Genomic DNA, 9877 nt, shown 5'->3' with positions numbered 1-9877 from the left:
TAATCTTTTGTAAGAAAATGGAGAGTGAATTGTTTCTTTTTATTTTCATCTCGGAATGAATTATGGTGAGATTTTGGAGTCTCTTGCAGTGAGACATGGCATAATTCTAAATAGAAGACAGTTATTTCACATACTATTGTGCACAACCCCTAAGAGCTGCTTGTTTTGTTAGCTGTGACACTAAATGACTTTGTGGCCACACCTTGGCTAAGATTTAAATAACTTGTTCCCACGGCATAATTATCTCGTTCCCATGCCTTAATAACTCGTGGGCATGCCTTAATAAGTAGTGGCCACGCATTATTTTTTTTAACACGATGTCACAGTGCCTTTGCAATTTCACACTCAAGAACATTTTCTGAAACAGATGCACAATTTTTAGATGCAGTTTTTGTACATTAGTACAAAAACAAGTCTATGAGAATCTGTCTCTCTAAAATGCCTTTTCTATATCCAGTCATGCACCACTTTTTGGTGTTTAGTTTCCAGCGTTTGTACCCTTACCACCTTCTTAACAATTAAGGTAATTGACAGGTCCAATCCCAACAAACAAGATGAGAAGTAGGGTAATTTCAGGAACGTTTTGAAAACGTTAAAAAAGACATTCATTTAATATTGTGTAGCTAAAGTTGTTTGGAGGATTCCACGTGATTTTAATAACTGGGTTTGGAGTTCTCTCTGCTTCTTTGTGTACAATTCTGGTATTTTAAAACAACGTGTGTTTTGTTTGCTATGCATTCGCAAGCAAAGCTGAAAAACGACACTCGGAGGCGTGTCGGTTCAGTTCTTCCAAACGATTCGTTCAAAGATAAGGAATCACTCATTCGAGACAGTTCTCTCAAAACTTTTCTCAAAACACTGAAACAAACGACGTTTTTCACTGCGGGATCTTAGAATTCCCAATTTACCCCAATAACAATATACTCCAAAACTTCTTTAACCTAGTTAGTTTACACAGATATTTCGCCTGTTAGTTAAGCTAAGTTGTTTGAGAACCAGGGGAGCCTGGCTGAGGTGAGCAAACTGTCTTATGTATACATTTATTACTTTTTATAGATGCATGATAAAATTTGCTACCAAGGCTGTTTTTTATATAATAAGAGCCGCGTAAAGTTGGAGTTGTTTTGGTGGTTCCACCTTAATTAGTAGTACGGCTGCAGGAGTAGATTCGCTGCATTACTTAAGGTGGAATTAGAAGTTACCCTCTCTCGAACTTTGTTTCCCGAACCAAATGTTAGGTTTTAACCTTTGGTGAAATGTCTCATAATTCCTAGCGTTTTTTCTTGATGCAACAGTTTCCTTGCGAACAGTTTAGGATGCAAAATAAATCAGATTTACCGCGTCAAGTTATAGTTGAACTGGTACTTCCACCTTAAAAAGTAGCTACAGTCTCAGAGTTTTGTAGCTTTATTTAAGGTGGAATTTCCCAAACATTGGTGGAATTATCCCGTCACACCCAGCATTTTTCCTTGCTCTATCTTCATGAGAAAGCATTTCCATTTCCAACTTTAGCTATCTAAAAGCTAAATGTTCAATAACATTGGTTACTGCTTACTGTAGCACATACGTACTGGGGAACCTCCTATATTCTGATTTATTTTTAGATACATATTTGTAGATCTATATTTTAGTATTGTTCTCTTGTATTTTCTGTATGTACATATTTTTATTTATTTATTTTTTACCTTATATTGTTGTATATTCTGACACTTGCAATCCTGTTACCATGCAAATTTCCCCGCTGTGGGATTAATAAAGGCTTATCTTATCTTATTTTATGGAATAAAGGAACGGTCTGAATGTGTGGATTTAATTTATGTGCACCTATATAGCTAGCTAGGTTTCATATTGTTCTTATTTCTCCATTGTTATTTATCTGTCTTTTGTATGTATTCAACAAACAAATATACTAATTACATCAGACAAACAACAATATCCAAGTTATTGGTAGGTACAGACTTAATTATTCATGCATTCAACATGCTCACATGGACAGGAAAACAGGAAAATCCACAGATATAGACAACATATAACAATATGAGAGATAAAACACATTTACAAATAAAAACAATAAAACATTAATTGAGGAAGGCTAATGGATAAATTAATACACGATAGATCATCATTATTATAAAACGAATTATAATAGAAGAACTTAATATTTATTGTCGTGATTATATTTAAAGATTAGAGAAGTGAATTAAACTCAATTAAATAGATAGGAAAGCTCAGATTTTTTTGTTTGTGAATAAAATATTTTGCTAGTAGAATATAAATGTTTAAACATTAATTTTAAAGGTTTATTTGATGTATTGTTATAATAAATTATATACTAAACAAAGAGACGTTGAAACGACGTCTTTTCTAGGTCATTTTTGCACGTCCAATTTTGGTCTCCTGAAGGTGCAGACTGTGACGCCAGACGACGTCTTTTTTCTGACGTCTTCTGCACGTCCAGTATTGACGTCCCCCAGACCTCCGGATAAGGGCTAATTCTAGTTTAATTTAAGTCGTTGTGGACGTCTTTTCTACGTGAAATTTACATGTATACGTTTTTATAGACCAACTACTTTGAGGCTCCCTGCATAACTGTAGTGCCATTTCAGACGGTGGCAACTGTTACATTGTTCCAGCTTCAGCAGATAACTGGAAACGCATACAAAGCTAAGGCAAACGATTAGGTTCACAACCTTCTGGAACTAGTTATGCACGTTAGTTATACACAATATGCTTTACAAATAAATTGCATTTCAACCCTCTCACTTTTTCCAAAACATGTCAACCTGCAAAGAACCAGTAAAAGCAAGGAATAAATTAATTACCCCCATCTTACCACTATTGATTTTAAATGGACCATTTCTGTTTGGGGAAACATTAATATAATAATAAAAAAAATGAGTAAATCTCATTTGGGGTTAATGCCTTTATTTTACATCAACATAACATACACCTTAGATTCACACCATAACAATTTCACTAAACATTTACCTTCCCTTAAAACTATTACAGCTTTACATTACACCTTCCCTTAACAATATTATACCTTCCCTCAACACTATTACACCTTTAACATTACACCTTCCCTCAACACTATTACACCTTCCCTCAAAACTATTACACCATTACACCTTCCCTTAACAATATTATACCTTCCCTTTAAACTATTACACCTTTACATTATACCTTCCCTTAACAATATTACACCTTCCCTTTAAACTATTACACCTTTACATTATACCTTCCATCAACACTATTACACCTTTAACATTACACCTTCCCTTAACAATATTATACCTTCCCTCAACACTATTACACATTTACATTACACCTTCCCTCAACACTATTACACCTTCCCTTAACAATATTACACCTTCCCTCAACACTATTACACCTTCCCTCAACACTATTACACCTTCCCTCAACACTATTACACCTTCCCTCAACACTATTACACCTTCCCTCAACACTATTACACCTTCCCTCAACACTATTACACCTTCCCTCAACACTATTACACCTTTAACATTACACCTTCCCTCGAAACTATTACACCTTTAACATTATCCCTTCCCTTAACAATATTATATCTTCCCTTTAAACTATTACACCTTTACATTATACCTTCCATCAACACTATTACACCTTTACATTATACCTTCCATTAACACTATTACACCTTTAACATTACACCTTCCCTTAACAATATTATACCTTCCCTCAACACTATTACACCTTTAACATTATACCTTCCCTTAACAATATTATACCTTCCCTCAACACTATTACACCTTTACATTACACCTTCCCTCAACACTATTACACCTTTAACATTACACCTTCCCTTAACAATATTATACCTTCCCTCAACACTATTACACCTTCCCTCAACACTATTACACCTTTAACAATACACCTTCCCTCAACACTATTACACCTTCCCTCAAAACTATTACACCTTTAAGATTACACCTTCCCTTAACAATATTATACCTTCCCTCAACACTATTACACCTTTAACATTACACCTTCCCTCAACACTATTACACCTTCCCTCAAAACTATTACACCTTTAACATTACACCTTCCCTTAACACTATTACACCTTTAACATTACACCTTCCCTCAAAACTATTACACCTTTAACATTATCCCTTCCCTTAACAATATTATATCTTCCCTTTAAACTATTACACCTTTACATTATACCTTCCATCAACACTATTACACCTTTACATTATACCTTCCATTAACACTATTACACCTTTAACATTACACCTTCCCTTAACAATATTATACCTTCCCTCAACACTATTACACCTTTAACATTACACCTTCCCTTAACAATATTATACCTTCCCTCAACACTATTACACCTTCCCTCAACACTATTACACCTTTAACAATACACCTTCCCTCAACACTATTACACCTTCCCTCAAAACTATTACACCTTTAAGATTACACCTTCCCTTAACAATATTATACCTTCCCTCAACACTATTACACCTTCCCTCAACACTATTACACCTTCCCTCAAAACTATTACACCTTTAACATTACACCTTCCCTTAACACTATTACACCTTTTAACATTACACCTTCCCTTAACAATATTATACCTTCCCTTTAAACTATTACACCTTTACATTATACCTTCCATCAACACTATTACACCTTTACATTATACCTTCCCTCAACACTATTACACCTTTAACATTACACCTTCCCTTAACAATATTAAACCTTCCCTCAACACTATTACACCTTCCCTCAACACTATTACACCTTTAACAATACACCTTCCCTCAAAACTATTACACCTTTAAGATTACACCTTCCCTTAACAATATTATACCTTCCCTTAACACTATTACACCTTTAACATTACCCCTTCCCTCAACACTATTACACCTTCCCTCAACACTATTACACCTTCCCTCAACACTATTACCCCTTCCCTCAACACTATTACACCTTCCCTCAACACTATTACACCTTCCCTCAACACTATCACACCTTTCCACGACACCTTCCCTTAACACCATTACAACTTTACATTACACCTTTCCATTACACCTTCCCTTAACATCATTATACTTTCATTAAGATTCTAGGTCCTGAGAGACAGCGGTGTGTCCTCCACGTCTTTGTGGTGCATGTTTGAGATGCTCCGAAGTACACATCTGTATGAAGTCCTCGGTGGCTGTCCCGTCACATTTCATGACTCCATCTGCACAAGTAGAAAAAGACAAATTAGAAATCTCAGCTAAGCTAGCTAACGCTAAGCTAACGGCGGGAATACACATTTAACACCTGACGAGAATTATCGTCCGTTTTAATTCTCACACATCATATTAAGCTATTTTAATTTATTTTTGTCCCACAACAAACTATATTTTAAATTGCCTTATTTATGTAATATTCACATAAACTTACAGTTGGGGTTGGATCTTTGCCTGCCGGGAGACGGGCGGCAGTGGTGGGTCTGCGTGACGTCACCCGCCAGCCACTTTTTCATCGACCCGGCAGTGCCAGGCAAGTACCCGGCAGTACTAAAAACTGACAAGGGGCTTGCTGACAGTATGCCGCCAGTTTTAAAAACTGTCAGGGAGCTTCCTGACAGTACGCCGGCAGTTTTAAAAACTGTCAGGGAGCTTCCTGACAGTACGCCGGCACTACTAAAAACTGTCAGGGGGCTAGCTGACAGTACGCCGGCACTACTAAAAACTGTCAGGGGGCTAGCTGACAGTACGCCGGCACTACTAAAAACTGTCAGGGAGCTTCCTGACAGTACGCCGGCACTACTAAAAACTGTCAGGGGGCTAGCTGACAGTACGCCGGCACTACTAAAAACTGTCAGGGGGCTAGCTGACAGTACGCCGCCAGTTTTAAAAACTGTCAGGGAGCTTCCTGACAGTACGCTGCCAGTTTTAAAAACTGTCAGAGAGCTTCCTGACAGTACGCCGGCAGTATTAAAAACTGCCAGGGAGCTTCCTGACAGTAGGGGGCTTTCTCACAGTACGCCGGCACTATTAAAAACTGTCAGGGAGCTAGCTGACAGTATGCCGGCAGTTTTAAAAACTGTCAGGTAGCTTCCTGACAGTATGCCGGCACTACTAAAAACTGTCAGGGAGCTTCCTGACAGTACGCCGGCAGTATTAAAAACTGCCAGGGAGCTTGCTGACAGTACGCAGGCACTATTAAAAACTGTCAGGGAGCTTGCTGACAGTACGCCGGCAGTATTAAAAACTGTCAGGGAGCTTGCTGACAGTACGCCGGCAGTATTAAAAACTGTCAGGGAGCTTGCTGACAGTACGCCGGCAGTATTAAAAACTGTCAGGGAGCTTGCTCACAGTACGCCGGCACTATTAAAAACTGTCATGGAGCTTGCTGGCAGTATGCCGGCAGTTTTAAAAACTGTCAGGTAGCTTCCTGACAGTACGCCGGCAGTTTTAAAAACTGTCAGGGAGCTTGCTGACAGTAAGCCGGCAGTTTTAAAAACTGTCAGGGAGCTTGCTGACAGTACGCCGGCAGTTTTAAAAACTGTCAGGGAGCTTGCTGACAGTAAGCCGGCAGTTTTAAAAACTGTCAGGGAGCCTGCTGACAGTACGCCGGCAGTTTTAAAAACTGTCAAGGAGCTAGCCTAGGATGGACTCTTTCAAATGGGAGTGGACCTGTTTTGGCATTATGGAAAAATCATGAGAAATTTAATTTTAAGCATGAATAATAAAAATAAATAAATAATATAAAATAAACAATACAGTGAATTTTTCCCAAACTTGCAGGAGTCATAGCCTAGGACAGACTCTTTCAAATTGTAGAGATCATGAGATCATGAGAAATTTAATTTTAAACATGAATAAAATAATAATAATAATAATAATAATATAAAATAAACAATACAGTGAAATTTGCCGAAACTTGCAGAGGTGATAGCCTATGTTTTGGCATCAAATGCTAACAGTGGAACTGTTTTGGCATTAAGGGAAAATCATGAGAAATTAAATTTTAAGCATAAAAAATAAATAAATTAATATAAAATAAACAATACAGTGAAATTTGCCCAAACTTGCAGGAGTCAAAGCCTAGGACAGACTCTTTCAAATGGTAATGGAACTGTGTTGGCATTATGGGAAAATGATGAGAAATGTCATTTTAAGCATAAAAAAAAAAAAAAAAAAATTATATAAAATAAACAAAACAGTGAAATTTGCCCAAATTTGCAGGAGTCATAGCCTAGGATGGACTCTTTCAAATGGTAGTGGACCTGGTTTGGCATTATGGGAAAATCACAAGAAATTTAATTTTAAATATGCATATACTATATATATGTTTATATCTATATATTTTTGTAATTAATATAAAATAAACAAAACTGTGAAATTTGCCCAAACTCGCAGGAGTCATGGCCTAGGACATACTCTTTCAAATGGCAGTGGACCTGTTTTGGCATTATGGGAAAATCATGAAAAAAACATATTTTAAGTATAAATAAAAAATAATAAAATTTATATAAAATAAACAAAACTGTGAAATTTGCCCAAACTCGCAGGAGTCATAGCATAGGACAGATTCTTTCAAATGGTAGTGGATCTATTTTGGCATTATGGGAAAATCATGAGAAATTTAATTTTAAACATGAATAAAAAAAACAACAATAATAATAATAATAATAATAATATAAAATAAAAAATACAGTGAAATTTGCCCAAACTTGCAGAGGTGACAGCCTATGTTGTATTCTTTCAAATGGTAGTGGACCAGTTTTGGCATTATGGGAAAATCATGAAAAATTTAATTTTAAACACGCATACAATTTTTTTATTAATATAAAATAAACCATACAGTGAAAATTGCCCACACTTGCAGAAGTGATAGTCTAGGATGGACTCTTTTACGAGGTACTGGATCTGTTTTGGTTTTTTGGGAAACTCATGAGAAATTTAATTTGAAGCATGGATTGAAAAAAGTAATATTAATATAAAACTCTCTCTCTCTCTCGCTCTCTCTCTCTCTCTTAAACACTGATGGGATATTATATCAAATAGATAATGTACTGCACAAAATATACAGTGAGGTGAGTTATTTTAATCCGTTTTTTCTCGTTTCTGGACTTAATGTATGTCTGAATTAATATAATAGACTGAAACGTGTCGGTCTCCCGTTCTCTGTGTTTTTTGAGCGTGCTCTCCGCCTGCGCGGCTGTTTACCGTAAAATCGCACGTATACGCGCATCTAAATTTAAAGCGGGGATGACTTGACTGAGAATTTCCGAAGCGCGGATAGCTTGACTCCGGTCTTACTGTCAGCAAGCTCCATGACAGTTTTTAAAACTGCTGGCGTACAGTCAGGAAGCTACCTGACAGTTTTTAATACTACCGGTGTACTGTCAGCTAGCCCCCTGACAGTTTTTAGTAGTGCCGGCGTACTGTCAGGAAGCTACCTGACAGTTTTTAGTACTGCCGGGTACGTGCCTGACACTGCCGGGTCGATGAAAAAGTGGCTGGCGGGTGACGTCACGAAGACCCACCACTGCCGCCCGTCTCCCGTCAGGCAGAGATCCAACCCCCTCTCTAAACTTACTTCTTCACACTATGGCTTAGCTAACGCTAAGCTAACGGCGGGAATACACATTTAGGCTAACACCTGACGAGAATTATCGTGCCGTTTTAATTCTCACACATCATATTAAGCTATTTAATTTATTTTTGTCCCACAACAAACTATTTTAAATTGCCTTATTTATGTAATATTAACATAAACTTACTTCTTCATGCTATGGCTTAGCTAACGCTAAGCTAACGATAAGCTAAAGGCGGGAATACACATTTAACACCTGACGAGAATTATCTGCTGTTTTAATTCTCACACATCATATTAAGGTATTTTAATATTTTTTTCCCACAACAAACTATTTTAAATTGCCTTATTTATGTAATATTAACATAAACTTACTTCTTCACACTATGGCTTAGCTAACGCTAAGCTAACGGTGGGAATACACATTTAACACCTGACGAGAATTATCCTGCCGTTTTAATTCTCACACATCATATTAAGCTATTTTAATATTTTTTTCCCCACAACAAACTATTTTAAATTGCCTTATTTATGTAATATTAACATAAACTTACTTCTTCACGCTATTCATAATGCACTTGATATTGCCCCCAGTTGCCTTGGTTAATTGTGGGCGCCACAAACTTATATAACTTAAGGCTAGCTTAGCGAATTTAGCCAAAGACGGTTCTTTGATTTAGCTTAGATTGGCTTATCAGCTTAGCTCTGGTTAGTGCATTGACTTAATGACCGGACAATGCTTCTACGTTAAAGCTTCGGTTACAGTAAATATTATTGGCAATACGGTCGTTCTCAAAAGTAATTCCAATTCCATTTTAACTGGCCACTGTTTAGCTATCGTTAGCTAGCTAGCTAACTGCCTGGGAAGAGAGGCAACGCCAGCAGGTTCAGATGATTTAAGACTACAGAGCTAAAACAACTAACACTACAAATACATTAACTTATACATATCGTCTTACCTTATAGCTTAGTGGCAGCAGAGTCCGGTCCGGAGCGGAGCTGAGCTGAGCGAGCTGAACTGAACGAGCTGAGCTGAGCTACTGTAGCAGCCAAAAAATGTTGAGCGTGTTTTGCCTCGGCATATCAGAGTTGAGTTTATGATGACGTGCGGTCTCAGCAAATCAGAGTGGCATTGACTGGTTGAAATCAACTTAACAATTTTCCACATAAATTGCATTTCCAAATAAAAATAAAAACATACGTAAATAAATACCTACATTCGTTAATTAATTAAATAGATAAAAAATATAATACTCAAATAAATAATTAGAAATAAATGATGCTTAATCATAAATAA

The 9877-nt window shown here is 36.8% G+C and overlaps 1 long non-coding RNA gene across 50 annotated transcripts; it reads right to left on the bottom strand.

Moving 5' to 3' along the window:
• Nucleotides 1-2908: 2908 nt before the first annotated feature.
• On the bottom strand, nt 2909-9845 carry LOC125803897 (uncharacterized). Of its 50 annotated transcripts, XR_007440288.1 has the most exons (8): nt 8647-9426; nt 4975-5313; nt 4599-4932; nt 4262-4562; nt 3789-4137; nt 3677-3732; nt 3553-3642; nt 2909-3517 (listed from the first exon to the last, which is right to left on the bottom strand). It is a non-coding gene; the product is annotated as an uncharacterized LOC125803897 (long non-coding RNA). The 50 variants fall into 50 exon arrangements; XR_007440300.1 differs by having other exon boundaries at nt 3553-3788; nt 3823-4137; nt 8647-9428; XR_007440293.1 differs by having other exon boundaries at nt 3553-3899; nt 3935-4137; nt 8647-9428.
• Between the last annotated feature and the right edge of the window lie 32 nt (nt 9846-9877).

Source organism: Astyanax mexicanus, chromosome 8 (genome assembly GCF_023375975.1).
Source record: "Astyanax mexicanus isolate ESR-SI-001 chromosome 8, AstMex3_surface, whole genome shotgun sequence".
In the NCBI taxonomy this organism is placed as follows: domain Eukaryota; kingdom Metazoa; phylum Chordata; class Actinopteri; order Characiformes; family Acestrorhamphidae; genus Astyanax; species Astyanax mexicanus.
This window is presented reverse-complemented; position numbering and strand designations above follow the sequence as displayed.